We start from the raw sequence: 24,174 nt of genomic DNA, 5'->3' as shown, positions 1-24,174 counted from the left end.
TAGCCTGCGACCAGGCACGGTGGATGTGTGGTTTCAGAGAGAAGCCAGCTGCGAGCCTGCGACCAGGCACGGTGGATGTGTGGTTTCAGAGAGAAGCCAGCTGTTAGCCTGCGACCAGGCACGGTGGATGTGTGGTTTCAGAGAGAAGCCAGCTGCGAGCCTGCGACCAGGCACGGTGGATGTGTGGTTTCAGAGAGAAGCCAGCTGCGAGCCTGCGACCAGGCACGGTGGATGTGTGGTTTCAGAGAGAAGCCAGCTGTTAGCCTGCGACAAGGCACGGTGGATGTGTGGTTTCAGAGAGAAGCCAGCTGCGAGCCTGCGACCAGGCACGGTGGATGTGTGGTTTCAGAGAGAAGCCAGCTGTTAGCCTGCGACCAGGCACGGTGGATGTGTGGTTTCAGAGAGAAGCCAGCTGCGAGCCTGCGACCAGGCACGGTGGATGTGTGGTTTCAGAGAGAAGCCAGCTGTTAGCCTGCGACCAGGCACGGTGGATGTGTGGTTTCAGAGAGAAGCCAGCTGCGAGCCTGCGACCAGGCACGGTGGATGTGTGGTTTCAGAGAGAAGCCAGCTGCGAGCCTGCGACCAGGCACGGTGGATGTGTGGTTTCATAGAGAAGCCAGCTGCGAGCCTGCGACCAGGGACGGTGGATGTGTGGTTTCAGAGAGAAGCCAGCTGCGAGCCTGCGACCAGGCACGGTGGATGTGTGGTTTCAGAGAGAAGCCAGCTGCGAGCCTGCGACCAGGCACGGTGGATGTGTGGTTTCAGAGAGAAGCCAGCTGCGAGCCTGCGACCAGGCACGGTGGATGTGTGGTTTCAGAGAGAAGCCAGCTGCGAGCCTGCGACCAAGCACGGTGGATGTGTGGTTTCAGAGAGAAGCCAGCTGCGAGCCTGCGACCAGGCACGGTGGATGTGTGGTTTCAGAGAGAAGCCAGCTGCGAGCCTGCGACCAGGCACGGTGGATGTGTGGTTTCAGAGCGAAGCCAGCTGCAAGCCTGCGACCAGGCACGGTGGATGTGTGGTTTCAGAGAGAAGCCAGCTGCGAGCCTGCGACCAGGCACGGTGGATGTGTGGTTTCAGAGCGAAGCCAGCTGCGAGCCTGCGACCAGGCACGGTGGATGTGTGGTTTCAGAGAGAAGCCAGCTGCGAGCCTGCGACCAGGCATGGTGGATGTGTGGTTTCAGAGAGAAGCCAGCTGCGAGCCTGTGACCAGGCACGGTGGATGATATCCTTTTCATGCACAGCAATTTGAAGAAATCCAGTGATGAATGGACTGTTTTTGAAGTTATTATTTTAGCATATTTATTTGTCTAATATTAGAAGGTTCTTCATATATTTATATATTCTTAATGCCATTGCTTTACTTAGATTGGTGTGTATATGTTGTGAAATTGTTAGATATTACTTGTTAGATATTACTGCACTGTCGGAGCTAAAAACAAGCATTTCGCTACACCCGCCATAACATCTGCTAAACACGTGTCTGTGACCAAAACATTTGATTTTGAAAGCGATTTGAGTTGTCAATGTGCCACATTGCATGGTGAAAGAAATATCTGTTCCTAATTCATGGCATGGTTTCTTTTTTAGCCAAATCTTGAATAGACCTTCAGCCATATGAATGAATGCAGGGAAAAAAAATTACAGGAATAATAGCCTACTGTCTGGAGTCATAAAAACAATTAAGCATCTGATTATTCATTATGAATAGGCTTTATTTGATATATTTTGTTTACATTCTTCATTGTAACCACAATGTCACAAATTATTGAACACACAACATGAGCAGATTAACTTGGTCAAAACATTTCTTTATTAAAGACGATCCGAATAATGTTGGTACTTATTTATTTTGTTCCAAAGCCACGAATGAGTGAGACTCAGCTTTATGCTGACAAATATAACTTTATGCTGCGAAATAGCCTACTAAATAGGCCAAGCCTAAACACATATTAAAATTGCCTAAATAAACTAGTACATTTCATAAACAAATGAAGTAGCTCAGGTCTTGAGAATATGGGTCACCTTTTTCCCCTCCCTATCCTCGCTGGACTCTCATTCAGTTTCTTCTTCACATCAGCAAAGAAGGACTCCGTGTTTCAGAAACTCACTTTCTATAGAGGGGCTATCACTCTTCTACACTGTGCTAAATAAAGACTGTTATTTACAACTATTTCTTTCTGTTTTTAGAGGGAGAAACCAAAAGCCCACCACACCCGTTCTTCGAAAATCCTCAGTCCACATGTCAAGTGTAATTGCAACAAGTTCTCACTCAAAAAAGCATTTTGCTACACCTGCAATAACATCTGCTAAGTATGTGTATGTAACCAATAACATCTGCTAAGTATGTGTATGTGACCAATAACATCTGCTAAGTATGTGTATGTAACCAATAACATCTGCTAAGTATGTGTATGTGACCAATAACATCTGCTAAGTATGTGTATGTGACCAATAACATCTGCTAAGTATGTGTATGTAACCAATAACATCTGCTAAGTATGTGTATGTAACCAATAACATCTGCTAAGTATGTGTATGTGACCAATAACTTCTGCTAAGTATGTGTATGTGACCAATAACTTCTGCTAAGTATGTGTATGTGACCAATAACATCTGCTAAGTATGTGTATGTGACCAATAACATCTGCTAAGTATGTGTATGTGACCAATAACATCTGCTAAGTATGTGTATGTGACCAATAACTTCTGCTAAGTATGTGTATGTGACCAATAACTTCTGCTAAGTATGTGTATGTGACCAATAACATCTGCTAAGTATGTGTATGTAACCAATAACATCTGCTAAGTATGTGTATGTAACCAATAACATCTGCTAAGTATGTGTATGTGACCAATAACATCTGCTAAGTATGTGTATGTAACCAATAACATCTGCTAAGTATGTGTATGTAACCAATAACATCTGCTAAGTATGTGTATGTAACCAATAACATATGCTAAGTATGTGTATGTGACCAATAACATCTGCTAAGTATATGTATGTGACCAATAACATCTGCTAAGTATGTGTATGTGACCAATAACATCTGCTAAGTATGTGTATGTGACCAATAACATATGCTAAGTATGTGTATGTGACCAATAACATATGCTAAGTATGTGTATGTGACCAATAACATATGCTAAGTATGTGTATGTGACCAATAACATATGCTAAGTATGTGTATGTGACCAATAACATATGCTAAGTATGTGTATGTGACCAATAACATATGCTAAGTATGTGTATGTGACCAATAACATATGCTAAGTATGTGTATGTGACCAATAACATATGCTAAGTATGTGTATGTGACCAATAACATATGCTAAGTATGTGTATGTGACCAATAACATATGCTAAGTATGTGTATGTAACCAATAACATCTGCTAAGTATGTGTATGTGACCAATAACTTCTGCTAAGTATGTGTATGTAACCAATAACATCTGCTAAGTATGTGTATGTAACCAATAACATCTGCTAAATATGTGTATGTGACCAATAACATATGCTAAGTATGTGTATGTGACCAATAACATATGCTAAGTATGTGTATGTGACCAATAACATATGCTAAGTATGTGTATGTGACCAATAACATATGCTAAGTATGTGTATGTGACCAATAACATCTGCTAAGTATGTGTATGTGACCAATAACATATGCTAAGTATGTGTATGTGACCAATAACATATGCTAAGTATGTGTATGTGACCAATAACATCTGCTAAGTATGTGTATGTGACCAATAACATGTGCTAAGTATGTGTATGTGACCAATAACATCTGCTAAGTATGTGTATGTGACCAATAACATCTGCTAAGTATGTGTATGTGACCAATAACATATGCTAAGTATGTGTATGTAACCAATAACATCTGCTAAGTATGTGTATGTGACCAATAACATATGCTAAGTATGTGTATGTGACCAATAACATCTGCTAAGTATGTGTATGTGACCAATAACATCTGCTAAGTATGTGTATGTGACCAATAACATCTGCTAAGTATGTGTATGTGACCAATAACATCTGCTAAGTATGTGTATGTGACCAATAACATATGCTAAGTATGTGTATGTAACCAATAACATCTGCTAAGTATGTGTATGTGACCAATAACTTCTGCTAAGTATGTGTATGTAACCAATAACATCTGCTAAGTATGTGTATGTGACCAATAAAATTTGATTTGAACACCGGACCACCCGCCAGCAAAAAAAGGAGAGACTGACAAATATTCAAACCTCCATTAATTCACAAAACGATTGGCACAAATTGACTCAGTTTAGACAACCTACAGATCAGCGTTCTAACTCACCCTTGTAATAGAGTGGTGCACTGACAGAATGATGCAATTTACCACAATCTACCACCATCTACCACAAACGGTTGCGGCATAAGCTCAAAACTTTTAATTGAGGAACCACTAAGACCGAATCGAGCCGGTCGGTCACATATTTAAGTACCTTTGAACGGGGTATGGTGGTAGGTGCCAGGCGCACTGGATTATGTCAAGAACTGCAATGCTGCTGGGTTTTTCATGCTCAACAGTTTCCTGTGTGTATTAAGAATGGTCCACCACCCAAAGGACATCCAGCCAACTGTGGGAAGCATTGGAGTCAACATGGGCCAGCATCCCTGTGAAACGCTTTCGACATCTTGTAGAATCCATGCCGCGACAAATTGAGGCTGTTCTGAGGACAAAAAGGTGTGCAACTCAATATTAGGAAGGTGTTCCTAATGTTTTGTACACTCAGCGCACATAGTGTCCATCTTGCTCAATAACAATGGCAGTATGACTTAACTGTTTATAAACAGACAACTCACTTCTCAGAAGTTAATTTCCCAGACTACAAGGCTGTTCTGTTGAGTTGATTGAGAGAGAATCTAAGCCCATGGGGAGTGTTGGCTTGTAAGAGATCATTCATTTCTCTGCTCCTGTACATGTAGAGTCTGTAGAGGAGAGAAGAGCTGCAGGACACAGCCAGACCAGTGTCATGGTTGTCATCAGGAGGAATCCATGATAGATCCTCTCTCCTCCCACTCAGCTATTCCTCATAGCGTTGTCCTCGTTCCGCCCTATCAAATCAGCCAACCAGAGAGCAGCTGCATGTGCCATGCTGACCTTGCTGGTCATCCAGATTGACATCTAATGAACTCTGACCCCTTTTATTGCAGTACTTTCACAGCTTTATCGATTTGCTGAAAAGGAGACACAGACAGACAAGGTAGCATCAAGGCTTGACATTCTAAAGAGCTACAATGACTCAAATAGCAATGGTTAGTGAAGTTTGGGGACTGGCACATTGTAATTGCCGAGTTGGTCTTAAAAGGGGAAGACTGTAGACCCATATTTACCTGTATAAAGCCCTTGTCACAATCAAGCAAAGACACATGCAAATACAACGCTCCAGCACCAAACCAGCCTAGCAGCCCTCTCCCCCTAAACTCTGTGTGTCCGCCAAAGGCATCCCAAATCCCTCCGTGATTACCCCGTGGGTCAAGTGTCAGCCCGGGAGATGAGGCAAGGGGAGCCCTCCCCGAAAAACTAAACACATGACACACATTCGACGCCAAACATCACACACAGACAGACAGCCCAGAGCAGAGCAACATACAGACAGCTGTCCTCTCACACTGTGTCTAATGCACAAAGACAGTGGATAATGAACCGATTAGATGCACCAAGATATCCATCAGTCTCTGAAGGGGAGTTAGAGCGTTAAGACGATGGTGAACCCATGGTGCACCGGGCCGGCGGTGTGACCCTACGTCTGGGGAGATGGGTCAGTGGAGAGTCACTCAACTTGGATTACTTCACTAGAATATCAAACGGAGCAGTAGAACTTGCTTTGTCTCTAGGACCTTTGATCATAATAGGAGTATGACTTTAATGGGAACAGGCTTCCTATGGAAAAACTGTATTACACACACACACACACACACACACACAAAATGAGTTTAAAAGACTGTCGGCTGAATAGGAATAGGTTCCTGTATAACAGTGTTCAAGCGGACACGCCCCACACAGACATTTGACAGTGTGTCAATACACACAAAACAAGGTGATATTCCAGACCTGTTTACACAGACAGGGAAGACTCTCAAAGCAGGAATCCAGGGGGCTTTGAGTAGATTTAGGTCTGCCAGAGGATCCCCCTCTACCCCCTCCCTCAAGACCGCAGAGTGGAGGTTAAATTTTAGGGTTGATCTCAAATCCGATCCCCCAGGACTGTCTAGTCTAATCTGGCTCAAGACTCATTTGCAGTCTGCAGACATCTTGTTACTGCTGGTTGGCTGTCTGGCTGGCTGCTGAGGATGCAAACATTCCCACAGACCTAGTCCCCTATTCAAAGAAATGGCAGACTATCTACAGCAGTGTCTCCAGTACGCATTATTGTCGCAGCCTCGGACAAACACCTGATTTAACCAGTCAAGTGCTTGATGACTAGTTGACTAGTTGAATCAGGTGTGCTTGTCGGAGGCTACAACAATAATTTGTTGTCTTGATTTTAACATAATTATAAAGTCAGAGTTTTAAATTTGTTTTAATGTCTATCTGGGTTTCGACCTGAAGAGAACCAGTCATCCCTTAACCCAGCCGCCCCACCCAAAACATGATGGAACCAGGCTTAAAAAAGGTACCAGCCACACCAGTGTACTCCTTCCCCAAGCCCAGAATAACACCACCACCCGGCGCCCACCCACCCAACCCACAGAGCGGTAGGCAGCACACCACAGAGCTCCCACTCTCCACCACCAAACCCTGTATGCAGTGACTGATTCCTTACAGGCTATGATTGATGACCATGTTTCTGTAGAGCGCTTCACTTTTCTGAAGTGGACACGTGTTGGCCATGAGACAGGAGAGAGAGGGAAAAAGGGAGTTTTCACTGCTGCATTTGGTTCAAATGATCTGTATTATGTCTCTGGTTTTAAGTCTGACCAGCCCAGCGGCTGCTCAGGGATGCGGGGAGTGTGTGTGTGCGCACATGCACATGTGTTTTTTCCATGCTCTCAGTTGTCCAGGTATGTGTAATGAAATCTCCCGTCTTGTTTTGAAAACCCTGGGAGTTCCACTCATTTTTACATTTGAAGCTTTTCTGTGGACTTCAGCACTGGCCCACTACCCTCTGTCTCTCCTCCTCACCCAGACCTGGTCCCAAGGAGCTGTCCAGTCCAGCTCATTTACTGCTTCATTTAGGAGTGTGTTTAAAAAGTAAAACAAACACCAGCCTCAAAGAGAGAAAACACCCACCATCCTGAACACTGTCTTCAAACTGAGAAACATCGCAGAGAGTCATGGACGTTGGTTTGCAGTCAAATCTAAAGGTAGCTCTGTGTGTGCATTTGTGGCTGTGTGTGCGTTTATGAATTGTGTATGAACGTGTGTGTGTGTGTGTGTGTGTGTGTGTGTGTGTATTTTCGTTCATGTGTCCAGTTCAAATAAGAATGAGGAAACCAATAAAGCACAAAATGTTGGCGCTGTGGAACAAAAGCAGCTTATCCTCCAATTTCCTGCCAGTGAGACTCCCAGGCCCAGCGCTGACAGACGCTCATTAATTGAAGTTGATCTTTAAGGAAAGTACAAGAGGACTACTGTACTGCAGCAGCACAGATCTGCAGCCGGAGCCACATAACACAGGTGGAGGGAGAGGGGAGAAGAGAGAGGAGAGGAGAAAGGGAGAGGAGAGGAGCAGAGAGAGGAGAAGAGAGGAAAGAGGGGAGAGGAAAGAGGAGGGAGGGGAGAGGAGCGCAGTAGAGCAGCTGTTCAAAACCTAGCCTTCCTCACAGCCCAGCCTCTTTTTTTTATAGAAACGCAGGAATAATAGTAAAGTAAAGTTCTCAGATTAGTGTTGTATGTTCTCTGAACATATGTGGTATTGATAAGGTATTGGTGCAGTACTGTTCTGCTGCTGGGGAGAATACCATCACAGCAGCAGTCACCCTAGTTATGTGTGGTAATGATAACAGCTCTTGAAGAGGTGACCATATTAGTGACATAACGACTCTGAAAATAGATACAACTACTTTTCTAAGAGATCAACTGTAAGACACGCTGAGCTAGTTTGTTCTCATTTACACGTGAGCCTTCTGTAGACACACATGGTACTACATGTAGCCATGTCTGAGTAATTAACAGCTGCATCTAGGCCTGACACACCTGTAATAACGGTCCAGGCTACAGCAGAATAGCTGCTACTCTCTCTGCCACACACACTGAGTCATATGTAACCGGATACACACCATACTCTACCTAAGCACTCAGGATTCATCAGAACAGCCAGACTCACTCCAGCAGTCAACACAGAGCAAAAGAGGGAGAGACTCCAGCAGTCAACACAGAGCAAAAGAGGGAGAGACTCCAGCAGTCAACACAGAGCAAAAGAGGGAGAGACTCCAGCAGTCAACACAGAGCAAAAGAGGGAGAGACTCCAGCAGTCAACACAGAGCAAAAGAGGGAGAGACTCCAGCAGTCAACACAGAGAGAGAGAGAGAGAGAGAGAGAGAGAGAGAGAGAGAGAGAGAGAGAGAGAGACCAGAGAGAGACCAGAGAGAGACCAGAGAGAGAGAGAGACCAGAGAGAGACCAGAGAGAGACCAGAGAGAGACCAGAGAGAGAGAGAGACCAGAGAGAGAGAGAGAACAGAGAGAGAGAGAGAGAGAGAGAGACCAGAGAGAGAGAGAGACCAGAGAGAGAGAGAGACCAGAGAGAGAGAGACCACTCTTAAACCTGGACAGAAGATTAGTAGAAACATTCATGCATTTTCTGCATTGGCTGACAAGTAATATCTAACAATACACACAAATCTAAAGTAAAGGAAGTCAATTAAGAATATATCAATATTTGGACGAGCAATGTCTGAGCAGCATAGACTAAAATACAGTAGAATAGAATACAGTATATATACATATGAGATGAGTAATGCAAACATTATTAAAAGTGACTAGTATCAAAGTGGCCAGTGATTTCAAGTCTGCGTATATAGGGCAGCAGCCTCTAAAGTGCTAGCGATGGCTATTTAACAGTCTGATGGCCTTGGGATAGAAGCTGTTTTTCAGTCTCTCAGTCCCAGCTTTGATGCACCTGTACTGACCTCGCCTTCTGGATGATAGCGGGGTGAACTTTTTGGGGCTGAGCACGCACCTGTCAGGTAAGGTAGAGGTGATATGAAACTTGACTAGTCTCTCAAAGCACTTCATGATGACAGAAGTGAGTGCTACGGGGCGATAGTCATTTAGTTCAGTTACCTTAGCTGTCTTGGGTACTGGAACAATGGTGGACATCATGAAGCATGTGGGGACAGCAGACTGGGGTTTTATGCTACAATAGTCTATGTGCCGAGGGGCTAGGGTCTGTCTATTATATCTGGAGTATTTCTCCTGTCTTATCTGGTGTCCTGTGTGAATTTAAGTATGCTCCCTCTAATTCTCTCTCCCTCCCCTCCCGGAGGACCTGAGCCCTGGGACCATGCCTCAGGACTACCTGGCCTGATGTCTCCTAGCTGTCCCCAGTCCACCTGGTCATGCTGCTGCTCCAGTTTCAACTTTTCTGCCTGTGGCTATTGAACCCTGAGCCGTTCACCGGACGTGCTACCTTGTCCCGGACCTGCTGTTTTCGACTCTCTCGCTCTACTGCTCGGATATGAAAAGCCAACTGACATTTACTCCTAAGTTGCTGACCTGTTGTACCCTCTACAATCACTATGATTATTATTATTATTAGACCCTGCTGGTCATCTATGAACATTTGAACATCTTGGCCATGTACTGTTATAATCTCCACCCGGCACAGCCAGTAGAGGACTGGCCACCCCTCAGAGCCTGGTTCCTCTCTAGGTTTCTTCCTAGGTTGCTGCCTTCCAGGGAGTTTTTCCTAGCCACCGTGCTTCTACATCTGCATTGCTTGCTGTTTGGGGTTTTATGCTGGGTGTGACATTGGCTGATGTAAAAAGGGCTTCATAAATACATTTGATTGATTGATAGGGAGAGATTGAATATGTCCGTAAACACTCCAGCCAGCTGGTCTGCGCATGCTCTGACGACGCGGCTAGGGATGCCACGGAGAATAAGAGCCACAGTCCTTGGTAACTGGCTGCGTCGGTGGCAATGTGTTATCCTCAAAGTGGGCGAAAAAGGTGTTTAGCTTGTCCGGAAGCAAGAAGTTGGTGTCCGCGACCTGGCTGGTTTTCCCTTTGTAGTCCGTGATTGTCTGTAGACCCTGCCACATTACGTCTCTTGTCTGAGCTGTTGAATTGCATCTCCACTTTGTCTCTGTACTGACGTTTTGCCTGTTTGATTGCCTTACGGAGGGAATAACTACACTGTTTGTATTCGGCCAAGGCTTGTTAATGACGATCTGTCCTCATAGGAGAGTTATAGGCAGAGACAAGTCCAGCACACAGACAGGACCAACAGCTGTACAGAGACAAACTACAGTACAGGTGAAAGTCGAATGGTGAAATGAGTCTAACATTTAATACCCCAGAAAATGATATTAGGAGAGTGTCCTGGGTTGAACAGGGAGTGGGGATGGTGTTACAGAGGTAAGAGAGAAGACACTCCTGGGATGTTGAGCACACGAGGCGTGACGTCATTTGTTTTGGCTGGCTCTCTAATCCTGTGTTGTGTGCTAAAACCTGCCAGGCATCCACCACTGTGCTGCCTGTGCAACCTGTGTGTGAGTGTGTTCCCATGTGTTACTCCACTATGAATCCTCTAATTGGCTGATTGAAAGGGAACCTGCCTGACTGTACATTTTCCATTACCATTTCTAAATATAGCTTAGTGCCAGTACACTGACTGACTGACTGACTGTGAGCCATTGTTAAGAGTCCAGAGAGAAGCTGAATTTGGCGCGGCCTGCCACCAGAACACACCACTGATTACACACTCCCATGAGGATCTCATCACAATCATTAACACAAAGCATACAGTACATGATACTGCATCCATAATGTCAAGAATCTGTATCGGTTTATGTTATATACACAAAAATTATATTCGCTTCATCTGTTTTATTCTGTATTGTTTGTTGACCAGGATTTTAGTCAGGCTGTAATTAAGAGATTGGTCAGAGCAGCCAGGGATATGAGAGAAGGTGAACATCCTGATAACATCTAGTGTATGTAAAGGCAGCCCTCTGCACTCTCCCTGGATGTCCTACACTATAGGACTGGGACGTTACGGGGCTCAGCATGCCAAGCCTTGATGTCATCACATTTCCATGCAGGCAACCACGGTAAGACCAGGTACTGTATGATTCAGATCGCCCTCTGCCCTGTATCTATGTAAAAAACACATGGAAAATCCATTTGTCATCAAAAATACAGGGGCAGGCGAATAACGTGATCAGGAGAGAAAAAGATGATCTGTTTTTCTCCTTGCTGTCAGAACCAGTTAGCGTACACGCGTGGGGTTTCGTTGCAACTACCCTCCAAGACACAGACAGGAATTTAGAACAAAGACACTCAGACTGTGTTGGTTCTTCAAAAGGACATTCAACATAATATGATGGATGTGTTTTCAGAGTGGGGAAAAAGCCTCAGTCCCCAGGGTGTGTTTGTCTATGTGGTTACGAGGGTGGGAGGGTTGTGGGAGTTAAAAAGGAGAGTAAAGCCATAAGATAGGATGCAAAGCTCAAGGATGCAAAGCTCATACCCTAAGACCTTATGCCATGTCATTATTACAGTGAAATAACAGAACAGTAGTAGAGCTGAGTAAGTAGACCATTAAGCCAACAGAATGAGCAGGGCTACGTGTTGAATCTCCCATTGCACATCAAACAGGTGTCATCATGTAGGGTGGTCTGTCTGTCTCAGCCGTCCTACCATAGACCTGCACTGCTTTAATAACCCACTGAGTTACAGCGTATAAACACAGACCAACATCCTGGTTGCTACCTGTCTGGTGTGTGTGTGTGTGTGTGTGTGTGTGTGTGTGTGTGTGTGTGTGTGTGTGTGTGTGTGTGTGTGTGTGTGTGTGTGTGTGTGTGTGTGTGTGTGTGTGTGTGTCTGTGCTTACATGTACAATACAGTAATCTTTTCCATATAGAGGACGCACACCCAATTCAAATAAATCCATCTCAATGTGACTACTTTGACATTCCCTCTCTCAGACACAGCTGTCTCCTATTTGCCAGGATCCAGCCGCATATGGAGATAGAGTGTGAACTTCAACACACAGATTCTTGGCATTCTTTAACGGAGTGTTACTCTCCAGCCATCTAAACCAGTGCTCTGCTACTATAGGCCTCTCCTCTTTCCTGACACCAGGTCAATGTCCTAGTCCACAGCCTCTCACCAACACAACCAGCTACTGTCTTCTGTGGGAGGGGACTCTTCACTGACTCCAGGTCAGATCCTGACTGTTGGAGTGCTGTCAGAGCCTTGTCAGCACATTGTTTTGTTTATGCCTGTAGTGGCAAGTTAATTTCTTAAGGGTTAAGGAATGCTAATTAAACTCTACAGCAGCAACTCTCTGACCCAGTGTGGAAATCAATGAGAGGGAGAGAACATACTGTATAAGAGTCCTTGTCAGAGACACACACAATCACTCCATTGTGTTGAAATAGTTTTATATATTGAATGAACACACTTAATGATGTGGCCTTCACACGTTCTGTTCACAGACCCCCATTCAACTTCAGTTTAAAAGCCCAAGGCTTGACACCAACTGAGAGCCGGAGAAACAATGACAGCAGCAGAGAAAAGTTGCCTACAATGACATCCTATCAGTGTTGAACTGTCCTCAGATCAGCTACGGGGGACAACTCTGTAACATGCACTAATAGCCCTTATGTCTCACCTGTCCTCAGGTCAGCTGTGAGGATAGGTTCACTCAGTCCCATGAGTGCAGTTAAGCTGCTACTCCACCTAGTCCCATGCCCGTAGAGTGTAGTTTAGATGCTATTCCACCTAGCCAGTGCTAACAGCTACTGTCAAACTTTCAACTCCACATCCCCTTTAAAATCAGTAAGCATGCACAGTGTGTGGTCCCACATTCCTCTCTCACTGAGTCTGAGGGATCCATGTCTCAGAGCCAGGTAAGAGACACACACAGTGGACCATGTGCCGTCTGCCACAGTCAGCATCCATTGGCCGGCCTTACTGTGTCTCTACTCCAGACTGATTCTGCAGTGTAGCCTACACAGAGCTGACTCTATTAGCTGCAGTGTGGATTCACTAACGTCCTCATTGATGTGCTCAGCAGTTAGTCAATTAGTCGCTCTGGAGGTTCACTGCCACCTACCCATCATTGAGCTCTCTACACACCCAAACACTACACGCCACCACCACCCAAACGATACACGCCACATCACGCTACACACCACCACCACCCAAACGCTACAAGCCACATCACGCTACCACCACCCAAACGCTACACGCCACATCACGCTACACGCCACCACCACCCAAACGCTACACGCCACATCACGCTACACGCCACCCAAACGCTACACGCCACATCACGCTACACGCCACCACCACCCAAACGCTACATGCCGCCACCACCACCCAAACGCTACACGCTACCAGCACCACCCAAACACCAGCACCACCCAAACACCAACACCACCACCATCCAAACACCAGCACCACCACCATCCAAACACCAGCACCAGCACCATCCAAACACCAGCACCACCCAAACACCAGCACCACCACCATCCAAACACCAGCACCACCACCATCCAAACACCAGCACCACCCAAACACCAGCACCACCCAAACACCAGCACCACCACCACCCAAACCACCCAAACACCAGCACCACCACCATCCAAACACCAGCAGCACCACCACCACCCAAACACCAGCACCACCACCATCCAAACACCAGCACCACCACCACCCAAACACCAGCTCAGAAATCCAATAAGAGACAAGGATAGGAAACTCATCTTCCATTTTAACAATAAAGAAGAAGTAAGAACAGAAAGCAGACTCACCATCCAACAACGAGGGGTTAAACAACGGTCTGTCATTATTGCCATCCAAAGTCACAGCTGCTGTCTTCTCCTGAAAGAGAAAGGGATAGTTAATAAAAAAGCTTTGATTTTCATATATTTTCCAATTAATGTTATTTGCCAGATGTGATTCAGACTGAATTTCAGCCAGGCTCAAGGCAATTCCCCACCTGGGATTTCAACCAATGCCTCTTGACAACATTCAACAACTACTCTCTCTCTCTATCTCTCCCCTCCTCCTTTGTCTTCTCCACCGTCTATCCCCGTTTCTCCTCCTAATAACAGGATGCCCAATTTCTCTCACACGGTTATAGACCTTCCAGGCAAAGAGCACACAGCTAGCAGCTTGAAGTAATTCCTGCTCCTTCCCTCCTCAGACACGAGAGAGAGAGAGAGAGAGAGAGAGAGAGAGAGAGAGAGAGAGAGAGAGAGAGAGAGAGAGAGAGAGAGAGAGAGAGAGAGAGAGAGAGCGCTGAAGATCTTCACAGTGACTTTGGTTGAGGAGTTGGTTGGGGGGGGTTGGGAGGATTATCAGTAATTATCAAAGACCAACTGGAACCTATAGGAAAGGAGAGGATTACTAGAAAGTGGAACAAGATGAGGCCTCTTGCTCCTCTTCTTCTTCCTCCACCTCTTCTGCCCCAGTGCTGATCTGAACCAGAGGTGCACACTTCACAGACCATGTGATTTCCCCTCAGGAGAATCTCAGGAGGAATGCTACAATGGATGAACTCATAACAACAAGCTTTAATCTATATCCATATATGAATGATATTTCAACACTTCCAGAAATCTGAGAGGAAATATTATTGGACCATGGAGACTGTAAGCCTAAATAAGTGACTGTTTCTAGTGTTCTAGGGTTCTCTCATAGGGGACGGCAAGCATGTCCTCCTTGTCCCAATGTTGAAACCCAGAACTCTGTTAATATGAAGAATGACAGTAGGAACCACCAAGGCAACATAATCTATCTTCTCCATGGCTCCTCTTACCTATGTCCTGAAAATGTATCCTAGTCCTCCTGAGGGATGAGAATGTCTGGAGCAGACAAGCAGAGAACTGCATCCCTGGGTCTGTGATGTGACATGACCATTGTTTTCCAGGGGAAAATGTTGTTTTTCCTTCAGTGTCCAGGTGTGCATGGTAACTACAGAGTGTCTGGGTGTGCATGGTAACTACAGAGTGTCTGGGTGTGCATGGTAACTACAGAGTGTCTGGGTGTGCATGGTAACTACAGAGTGTCTGGGTGTGGAATGAACTCCAGCTGCATTATTGGCAGAAAGAAAGCAAAGGGATTAGATGATTGATGGAAAAGCCATACCTGTGTAAAGCCTTGATATCAGATGCTCTTGAGCTCGGAAGTGTGTGTGTGTGTGTGTGTGTGTGTGTGCAATATCAGACACCCATGTGCTTAAATCTACTCCCACACTCCTCATCAAGAGCAGGGAGAGAAGGAACAAAGGGGAATAGAGAATGTTCTGGCATTTGTGGCTGGTAAAGCCATTGAAAGAGGGCTGATATCCTCCGTTCTCCTTCTGTTGTCCTCTCCTCTGTCAAGCCCCTGAGACATAGTAGCACAGGCTGCTAGGGCAAGGGTCGGCAACAGGCGGCCTACGAGACTGTAAAATCCCCAGGAATCTGTTCCCAGGAATCTGTTCAAGTATTCTCAGTACTAAAAGAAGAGACTTACGTATGTGATCGTGTCTCAATGTAATCAAGGTATGAAATGATTGTTCATTTCAAATACCATCTCTTTTTGGCTTAGTTGTGGTCAATTTGCAGTGTACAAATTATTATTATGTTTTGGCCCCCGACCATCAACTCACAAAAATCGGCCCGCAGATGAAACTGGTTGCGCTAGGGCACGTTCCAGTCATTCCACGGAGGGTCGCGTGTCTGCGGGTTTTCGCTCCACCCGTGTACTTGACTGATGAATCAAGGTCACTAATTAATAAATAACTCCCCTCACCTGGTTGTCTACAGGTCTTAATTGAAAGAAAAAAACTAAAACTCACAGACACTCAGCCATCGTGGAATGAGTTTGACACCCCTGCGGACTCTATAGTCTCTGTCTGGACCTCTGTCTCCAACCAACATTGTAACAAGACACACTCACATGTGATTGGCTGTGTTCAAATCCTCCTGAAGATATTTATAAAGTATAAGGGATGAACAAAGATATCCCTCAATAACCCGATAGTGCTAATTTCATTTCTCTTGAGATTGATACCAGACAGTCCCACCCTCTTCAACACTTTCTCAATATCTCTCAAACATTCTCTAAGAGGAAAACCTTCCCCCCTCTTCCCAAATACTGGCAGCTTGTTAATATGCGCCCAGGAACTATTCTTTGATTGGCTGAGCTCACTTCCTGTAATTATAAGGGAGGAAGTCGGGGTGAGAGGGGTCGCAGCTTGCTAAGCTTAGCCCTGCGGACAGACCTAGATTCAGACCCATGACTACCCGGTGTGTGTGTGTCTCTCCATAGGTTTAGGTTTTTTGTTTTTAACTCAAAGGTAAAGGAAATAGGAGTAACCTGCAGACACCTGGAAATCTGTCAAACATTATTTTACATATTATCTCACTTGTGAAACACAGACCCTGCAGTCTTCCATAATCCCAGGACTGGTGTGTCTTCAACATCTACTAGGTTATTTATTGATCACATTTTATACACTGCTCAAAAAAATAAAGGGAACACTTAAATAACACAATGTAACTCCAAGTCAATCACACTTCTGTGAAATCAAACTGTCCACTTAGGAAGCAACACTGATTGACAATAAATTTCACATGCTGTTGTGCAAATGGAATAGACAACAGGTGGAAATTATAGGCAATTAGCAAGACACCCCCAATAAAGGAGTGGTTCTGCAGGTGGTGACCACAGACCACTTCTCAGTTCCTATGCTTCCTGGCTGATGTTTTGGTCACTTTTGAATGCTGGCGGTGCTTTCACTCTAGTGGTAGCATGAGACAGAGTCTACAACCCACACAAGTGGCTCAGGTAGTGCAGCTCATCCAGGATGGCACATCAATGCGAGCTGTGGCAAGAAGGTTTGCTGTGTCTGTCAGCGTAGTGTCCAGAGCATGGAGGCGCTACCAGGAGACAGGCCAGTACATCAGGAGACGTGGAGGAGGCCATAGGAGGGCAACAACCCAGCAGCAGGACCGCTACCTCCGCCTTTGTGCAAGGAGGAGCAGGAGGAGCACTGCCAGAGCCCTGCAAAATGACCGCCAGCAGGCCACAAATGTGCATGTGTCTGCTCAAACGGTCAGAAACAGACTCCATGAGGGTGGTATGAGGGCCCGACGTCCACAGGTGGGGGTTGTGCTTACAGCCCAACACCGTGCAGGACGTTTGGCATTTGCCAGAGAACACCAAGATTGGCAAATTCGCCACTAGCGCCCTGTGCTCTTCACAGATGAAAGCAGGTTCACACTGAGCACATGTGACAGACGTGACAGAGTCTGGAGACGCCGTGGAGAACGTTCTGCTGCCTGCAACATCCTCCAGCATGACCGGTTTGGCGGTGGGTCAGTCATGGTGTGGGGTGGCATTTCTTTGGGGGGCCGCACAGCCCTCCATGTGCTCGCCAGAGGTAGCCTGACTGCCATTAGGTACCGAGATGAGATCCTCAGACCCCTTGTGAGACCATATGCTGGTGCGGTTGGCCCTGGGTTCCTCCTAATGCAAGACCATGCTAGACCTCATGTGGCTGGAGTGTGTCAGCAGTTCCTGCAAGAGGAAGGCATTGATTCTATGGACTGGCCCGCCCGTTCCCCAGACCTGAATCCAATTGAGCACATCTGGGACATCATGTCTCGCTCCATCCACCAACACCACGTTGCACCACAGACTGTCCAGGAGTTGGCGGATGCTTTAGTCCAGGTTTGGGAGGAGATCCCTCAGGAGACCATCCGCCACCTCATCAGGAGCATGCCCAGGCGTTGTAGGGAGGTCATACAGGCACGTGGAGGCCACACACACTACTGAGCCTCATTTTGACTTGTTTTAAGGACATTACATCAAAGTTGGATCAGCCTGTAGTGTGGTTTTCCACTTTAATTTTGAGTGTGACTCCAAATCTAGACCTCCATGGGTTGATAAATTTGATTTCCATTGATAATTGTTGTGTGATTTTATTGTCAGCACATTCAACTATGTAAAGAAAAAAGTATTTAATAAGAATATTTCATTCATTCAGATCTAGGATGTGTTATTTTAGTGTTCTCTTTATTTTTTTGAGCAGTGTATATATATATTTTATTTAACTAGGCAAGTCAGTTAAGAACAAATTCTTATTTACAATGACGGCCTACACCGGCCAAACCCGGACGACGCTGGGCCAATTGTGCGCCGCCCTATGGGACTCCCAATCACAGCCGTTTGTGATGCAGCCTGGATTCGAACCAGGGTGTCTGTAGTGACGCCTCTAGCACTGAGATGCAGTGCCTTAGACCGCTGCGCCACTCGGTAGCCACAAGGGAGACGACCTTGAGGCATATGGGAGACGACAATCATTACATTTACATTTAGATTTTAGTCATTTAGCAGACGCTCTTATCCAGAGCGACTTACAGTAGAGTGCATACATTTTATTACATTTTTACATACTGAGACAAGGATATCCCTACCGGCCAAGAGCAGACGCTCTTATCCAGAGCGACTTACAGTAGAGTGCATACATTTTATTACATTTTTTATTTATTTTTTTATTTAATTTTTTACATACTGAGACAAGGATATCCCTACCGGCCAAACCCTCCCTACCGGCCAAACCCTCCCTAACCCGGACGACGCTATGCCAATTGTGCGTCGCCCCACGGATCTCCCGGTTGCGGCCGGCTGCGACAGAGCCTGGGCGCGAACCCAGCCCAGCCTGGGCGCGAACCCAGAGACTCTGGTGGCGCAGCTAGCACTGCGATGCAGTGCCCTAGACCACTGCGCCACCCGGGAGATACGGGTGGCGCGGGATATCATTCACAGTGACAAACCAAATGTTTTGTTCAATAGATACCTGGCAGGTGCATTGTCATCACCTCTCTTCCCAATATCAATGTGTCTCATTTTCAACATCCTGGTTATTACCAGACTGCCCGTGTGGCCAGGCCTGTATCACACAGTCGTTTTCACACCGGAGACGAATACCTTTACACAACTACCATAACAAGACCCACACTCCGACGCCAGAAACACACAGACCTCAACAGTGAAACACTCCCAGCCTCAGTCTGTGGTAGGTCACAAAAACACAGGCCTGCCAACCACCCTCCAGCCTCCCTCCACATCCCTGTAGGCTATGGTGTTGGTGTGTGTGTGTGTCTGTGGTGCTGCTGCCAATCCTGGGTGGTAGTGAGATCACTGTGTGTTTCATTCTTTACCACTCACTCAGGCTTCCATCAATGATCCTCTCTGTATTGAATAGGACTGCATGTTATATCCTAAATTAGAGGTCAACCGATTAATTGGAATGGCCGATTAATTAGGGCCGATTTCAAGTTTTCAAAACAACCTTTATTTAACTAGGCAAGTCAGTTAAGAACACATTCTTATTTTCAATGACGGCCTAGGAACGGTGGGTTAACTGCCTTGTTCAGGTGCAGAACAACAGATTTTACCTTGTCAGCTCGGGGATTCAATCTTGCAACCTTTCGGTTACTAGTCCAATGCTCTAACCACCTGCTTTACATTGCACTCCACGAGGAGCCTGCCTGATACGCGAATGCAGTAAGAAGCCAAGGTAAGTTGCTAGCTAGCATTAAACTTATCTTATAAAAAATAATCAATCATAATCACTAGTTAACTACACATGGTTGATGATATTACTAGTTTATCTAGCGTGTCCTGTGTTGCATATAATCGATGCGGTGCGCATTCGCGAAAAAGGACTGTCGTTGCTCCAACATGTACCTAACCATAAACATCAATGCCTTTCTTAAAATCAATACACAAGTATATATTTTTAAACCTGCATATTTAGTTAATATTGCCTGCTAACATGAATTTCTTTTAACTAGGGAACGTGTCACTTCTCTTGCAACAGAGTCAGGGTATATGCAGCAGTTTGGGCCGCCTGGCTCGTTGTGAACTGTGTGAAGACTATTTCTTCCTAACAAAGACAGCCAACTTCGCCAAACAGGGGATGATTTTAAAAAAAGCGCATTTGCGAAAAAAGCACAATCGTTGCACGACTGTACCTAACCATAAACATCAATGCCTTTCTTAAAATCAATACACAGAAGTATATATTTTTAAACCTGCATATGTAGCTAAAAGAAATCCAGGTTAGCAGGCAATATTAACCAGGTGAAATTGTGTCACTTCTCTTGCGTTCATTGCACGCAGAGTTCTGGGTATATGCAACAGTTTGGGCCGCCTGGCTCGTTGCGAACTAATTTGTCAGAATTTTACGTAATTATGACATAACATTGAAGTTTGTGCAATGTAACAGGAGTATTTAGACTTATGGATGCCACCCGTTAGATAAAATACGGAACGGTTCCGTATTTCACTGAAAGAATAAACGTTTTGTTTTCGAGATGATAGTTTCTGGATTCGACCATATTAATGACCTAAGGCTCGTATTTCTGTGTGTTATTATGTTATAATTAAGTCTATGATTTGATAGAGCAGTCTGACTGAGCGGTGGTAGGCAGCAGCAGGCTCGTAAGCATTCATTCAAACAGCACTTTCCTGTGTTTTGCCAGCAGCTCTTCGCAATGATTCAAGCATTGCGCTGTTTATGACTTCAAGCCTATCAACTCCCGAGATTAGGCTGGTGTAACCGATGTGAAATGGCTAGCTAGTTAGCGGGGTGTGCGCTAATAGCGTTTCAAACGTCACTCACTCTGAGACTCGGAGTAGTTGTTCCCCTTGCTCTGCATGAGTAACGCTGCTTCAAGGGTGGCTGTTGTCGATGTGTTCCTGGTTCGAGCCCAGGTAGGAGCGAGGAGAGGGACAGAAGCTATACTGTTACACTGGCAATACTAAAATGCATATAAGACATCCAATAGTCAAAGGTATATGAAATACAAATCGTATAGAGAGAAATAGTCCTATAATTCCTATAATAACTACAACCTAAAACTTCTTACCTGGGAATATTGAAGACTCATGTTAAAAGGAACCACCAGCTTTCATATGTTCTCATGTTCTGAGCAAGGAACTTAAACGTTAGCTTTCTTACATGGCACATATTGGACTTTTACTTTCTTCTCCAACACTTTGTTTTTGCATTATTTAAACCAAATTGAACATGTTTCATTATTTATTTGAGGCTAAATTGATTATATTGACGTATTATATTAAGTTAAAATAAGTGTTTATTCAGTATTGTTGTAACTGTCATTATTTTAAATTAAAAAATATTTAAAAAATTAAAAAAAACGGCTGATTAATCGGTATTGTTTTTTTTTGGTCCTCCAATAAATCGGTATCGGCGTTGAAAAATCATAATCGGTCGACCTCTATCCTAAATGGCACCCTATATAGTGCAGTACTTTTGACCAGACACCTATGGGACTTGGTCAAAAGTAGTGCACTACATAGGGAATAAGGTCCCATTTGACACAACCTCAGTCTCCAAGGTGAAGACTAGTATAAAATATAAGGCTGTGCACGGATGGTTGCTCTTGGGGTTCTGGCCTGGCCTAACTTCAGGAGCTGGAGGCCAGTGATGTTTTTGGTGGTCTACTGCAATGGCCGTGGGGCTGTTGACTTGAGACCCCATCAACTGGTGTATAGTGGCATGGGGTCAAGGGTAATATTTGATTGGACTGAAACCCCATTTAAAGACAGTCATGCCACGCCACAATGCTTTGTTCTGTTCACCAGTCTATCATAGAATTCCACTAGACCAGAGAGAGACACATATTTACACACATGCACCCAGTATGATAAAACAGTACAGTAGGCCAATCTCTTGTACTGAACCCAGGTCCACTCTGTGTTAATGTGTGAGTATACTACAGTATATCTTCCTACTGAATATAAAATGCAATCTCCCCCCAGGCGCTGAGAAGACTGTACATACTGTGCGTCTTCCACAGCTTGGTTAATGGGGATCCTAATTAAAAAAATTACAAAAATTAAAATAATAATGAGCAGTATCAATCCAGGACTCTGCCAGAGGCTGTATTTCAACATCACACAGAGTTCATTATTAAGAGACACTTTCAATGAGATAGCTAGCAAGGGGTGTCAGGTCATACTGGGACTATATTAATAGACAGTAAACAAGACTTCACAGGTACACCAAAAACACTCATAACCCTCTAGTCATAATTGGTAACATTTCTTGTATCATCAAGAGGAAGCATTATAAAGGATAATTTTCTATGATTACTCTCATAATATTGAAAATCAGAGTTGATCAAGTCTTACGGTATTGTGAAAGTAGACTTTTGCAAATGTATCCAAATATTAAGCTATAATCTTAGGCTATTTGAGAAAAAAGTTTAATACGTTTATCATAGTTGTACGTTTGAGGTGTATTTTCTAGGGCTTTAGCCTACAGTAAATCACTTGATCTAAAGTGGCATTTGGAGATTTATTGTGTGGCGATAATTGCTAATTGCTAAATGCTGATAAACATCAACGCCAGCTACTGAAATCTCGGAACCAGAGCAGAGGAAGCAGGCGAATCAGAGTCGGTTGTTGATAGTTCAGGGGATGCTAATTTAATCCATCACCGCCGTCAAAACCTGTGTATCATGACTGAATTACATGACTCGCAAACAACACAATACCACCACTTTTACAATCTGACAGAAGTAAGGATACAAGCTAGCGACCAGAATTGATGCAAGCTAAAACTTCGCGCTTACTATGAAAACACCTGGTTTTCTAAACAAATTTACCTTTTCCTCGCGTAGAATAGGATTCCGTTATGATGGTTTGGTCACAATTATTTTGAGAATTTCGTCTAGGCTTCTTCGTTTTTCTACGTTTGTGTTGTGTCGGATTTCTAACTTCTCCAAGTGAACATAATACATAACATTAGCTCCGTTTTCGCCGCCCGGTATAGGGCTCCCACCTCCGACGTCTTGGAGAAGTACAGTCCCCCGCTGCTCCAAGTGTCCCTTTCGTTTCACTTTATCTACGGATGGAAATCTTTATTGCATAATATGCAACCACTTGACATTTTCCCCTATAACTTTTTTCAGTCATTGTTTATTCAAAAGGTACATTCTAGTCTGCACTTTTGTAGTGTCATAATGTCATCATTAATTTGAGGCAAGACAAGAGACTTGAGAGAAACGTTATCTCCCGTTTCCTTGGAGATCGCCAAGGAATGGCCTCACCTGACACTGAACAATATTGTTATATTGCTGCATCATCTCTGTGTAGCAAAGAAAGGTTGGTTTATTGAACACCAATCCTAATATAAATTGGCATAAAAGCTGTACAAACGTTTTGAGCTTCATCATCACGCTGTTGGAATCAACCAGTCATATTTAGAGGTTTTGATCTGGGATCTCTATAGTGACACTATGACAAACAATGATAAACCATAAACATAAAAACACAAACAAAAACACACACATTACTGAATCCTTATTACTTTCAAAGACTTTATATGAAATTGTAGTTTTATTTTTACAAATAGAAGACCAATACACTTGAATTAATGTACTGTATTTCTCAATAAAATGGTGTTCTTCCCACAAAGGTCTAATACAAATCACAATAACACTGACATTGTAGAGATGTAGAGAACAATTGTAGCCTTTTTTGTTCTGTAGTTCGGATGAGTAACATCATGGAAAATACGATTGGTAATGGAATGAATTACACCAATAAACACCACATAGACAAGCATTCATCAGTGGCAGCAAAAGCAAAATGGTGTCTAAGTTTAGGTTAAAAATGTATTAAAATTTTATCCATAAAAATACTTAGAAAAATCAATACAACAATAAACTGAGAAAACCCCTACTGCTAATAAAATAACAGCTGTCTGTCCTGATCGTCTGACTTTGTCAGTAAACCACTCTATGTGCAACTGACCCTAGAAAGCCCAAAATACAGTACATTCCTACATCCCCAATAAATATACTACCAAGATAAATACAGATCTGTCTACAGATTCAACCAGACCAGCAGACAGAGAGACAGACAGAGACAGATGAGGGGAGAGAGAGGGGGGGGGGGGTGATAATTAAAGTGAAAATTGATTTGAATATGTCCACTG

At 44.4% G+C, this 24,174-nt stretch overlaps 2 protein-coding genes across 7 annotated transcripts in view; both read right to left on the bottom strand.

Annotated features, from left to right (window-relative positions):
• Positions 1-23,028, bottom strand: part of LOC139536741 (bone morphogenetic protein receptor type-1B-like) — a 130,496-nt gene extending 107,468 nt beyond the window's left edge. The window contains exons 1-2 of one of the 2 annotated variants that reach the window (XM_071337339.1): positions 22,841-23,028; positions 13,961-14,030 (exon numbers count right to left, since the gene is read on the bottom strand). The gene's annotated coding sequence lies outside the window, so the exon portion shown is untranslated. Of the gene's footprint in view, positions 1-13,960; positions 14,031-14,148; positions 14,322-22,840 lie in introns of those variants that run through there. The other variant, XM_071337346.1, reaches the window with a different exon arrangement.
• A 512-nt stretch (positions 23,029-23,540) lies between these two features.
• Positions 23,541-24,174, bottom strand: part of LOC139536707 (PDZ and LIM domain protein 5-like) — a 97,475-nt gene continuing 96,841 nt past the window's right edge. For all 5 annotated transcript variants that reach the window (XM_071337316.1, XM_071337322.1, XM_071337325.1 and 2 more), the window contains one exon: positions 23,541-24,174. This exon is cut by the window's right edge and continues 764 nt beyond it. The gene's annotated coding sequence lies outside the window, so the exon portion shown is untranslated.

This window comes from Salvelinus alpinus, chromosome 1 (genome assembly GCF_045679555.1).
Source record: "Salvelinus alpinus chromosome 1, SLU_Salpinus.1, whole genome shotgun sequence".
In the NCBI taxonomy this organism is placed as follows: domain Eukaryota; kingdom Metazoa; phylum Chordata; class Actinopteri; order Salmoniformes; family Salmonidae; genus Salvelinus; species Salvelinus alpinus.
The sequence above is the reverse complement of the archived record's forward strand: the minus strand, read 5'-3'. Positions and strand labels throughout refer to the sequence as shown.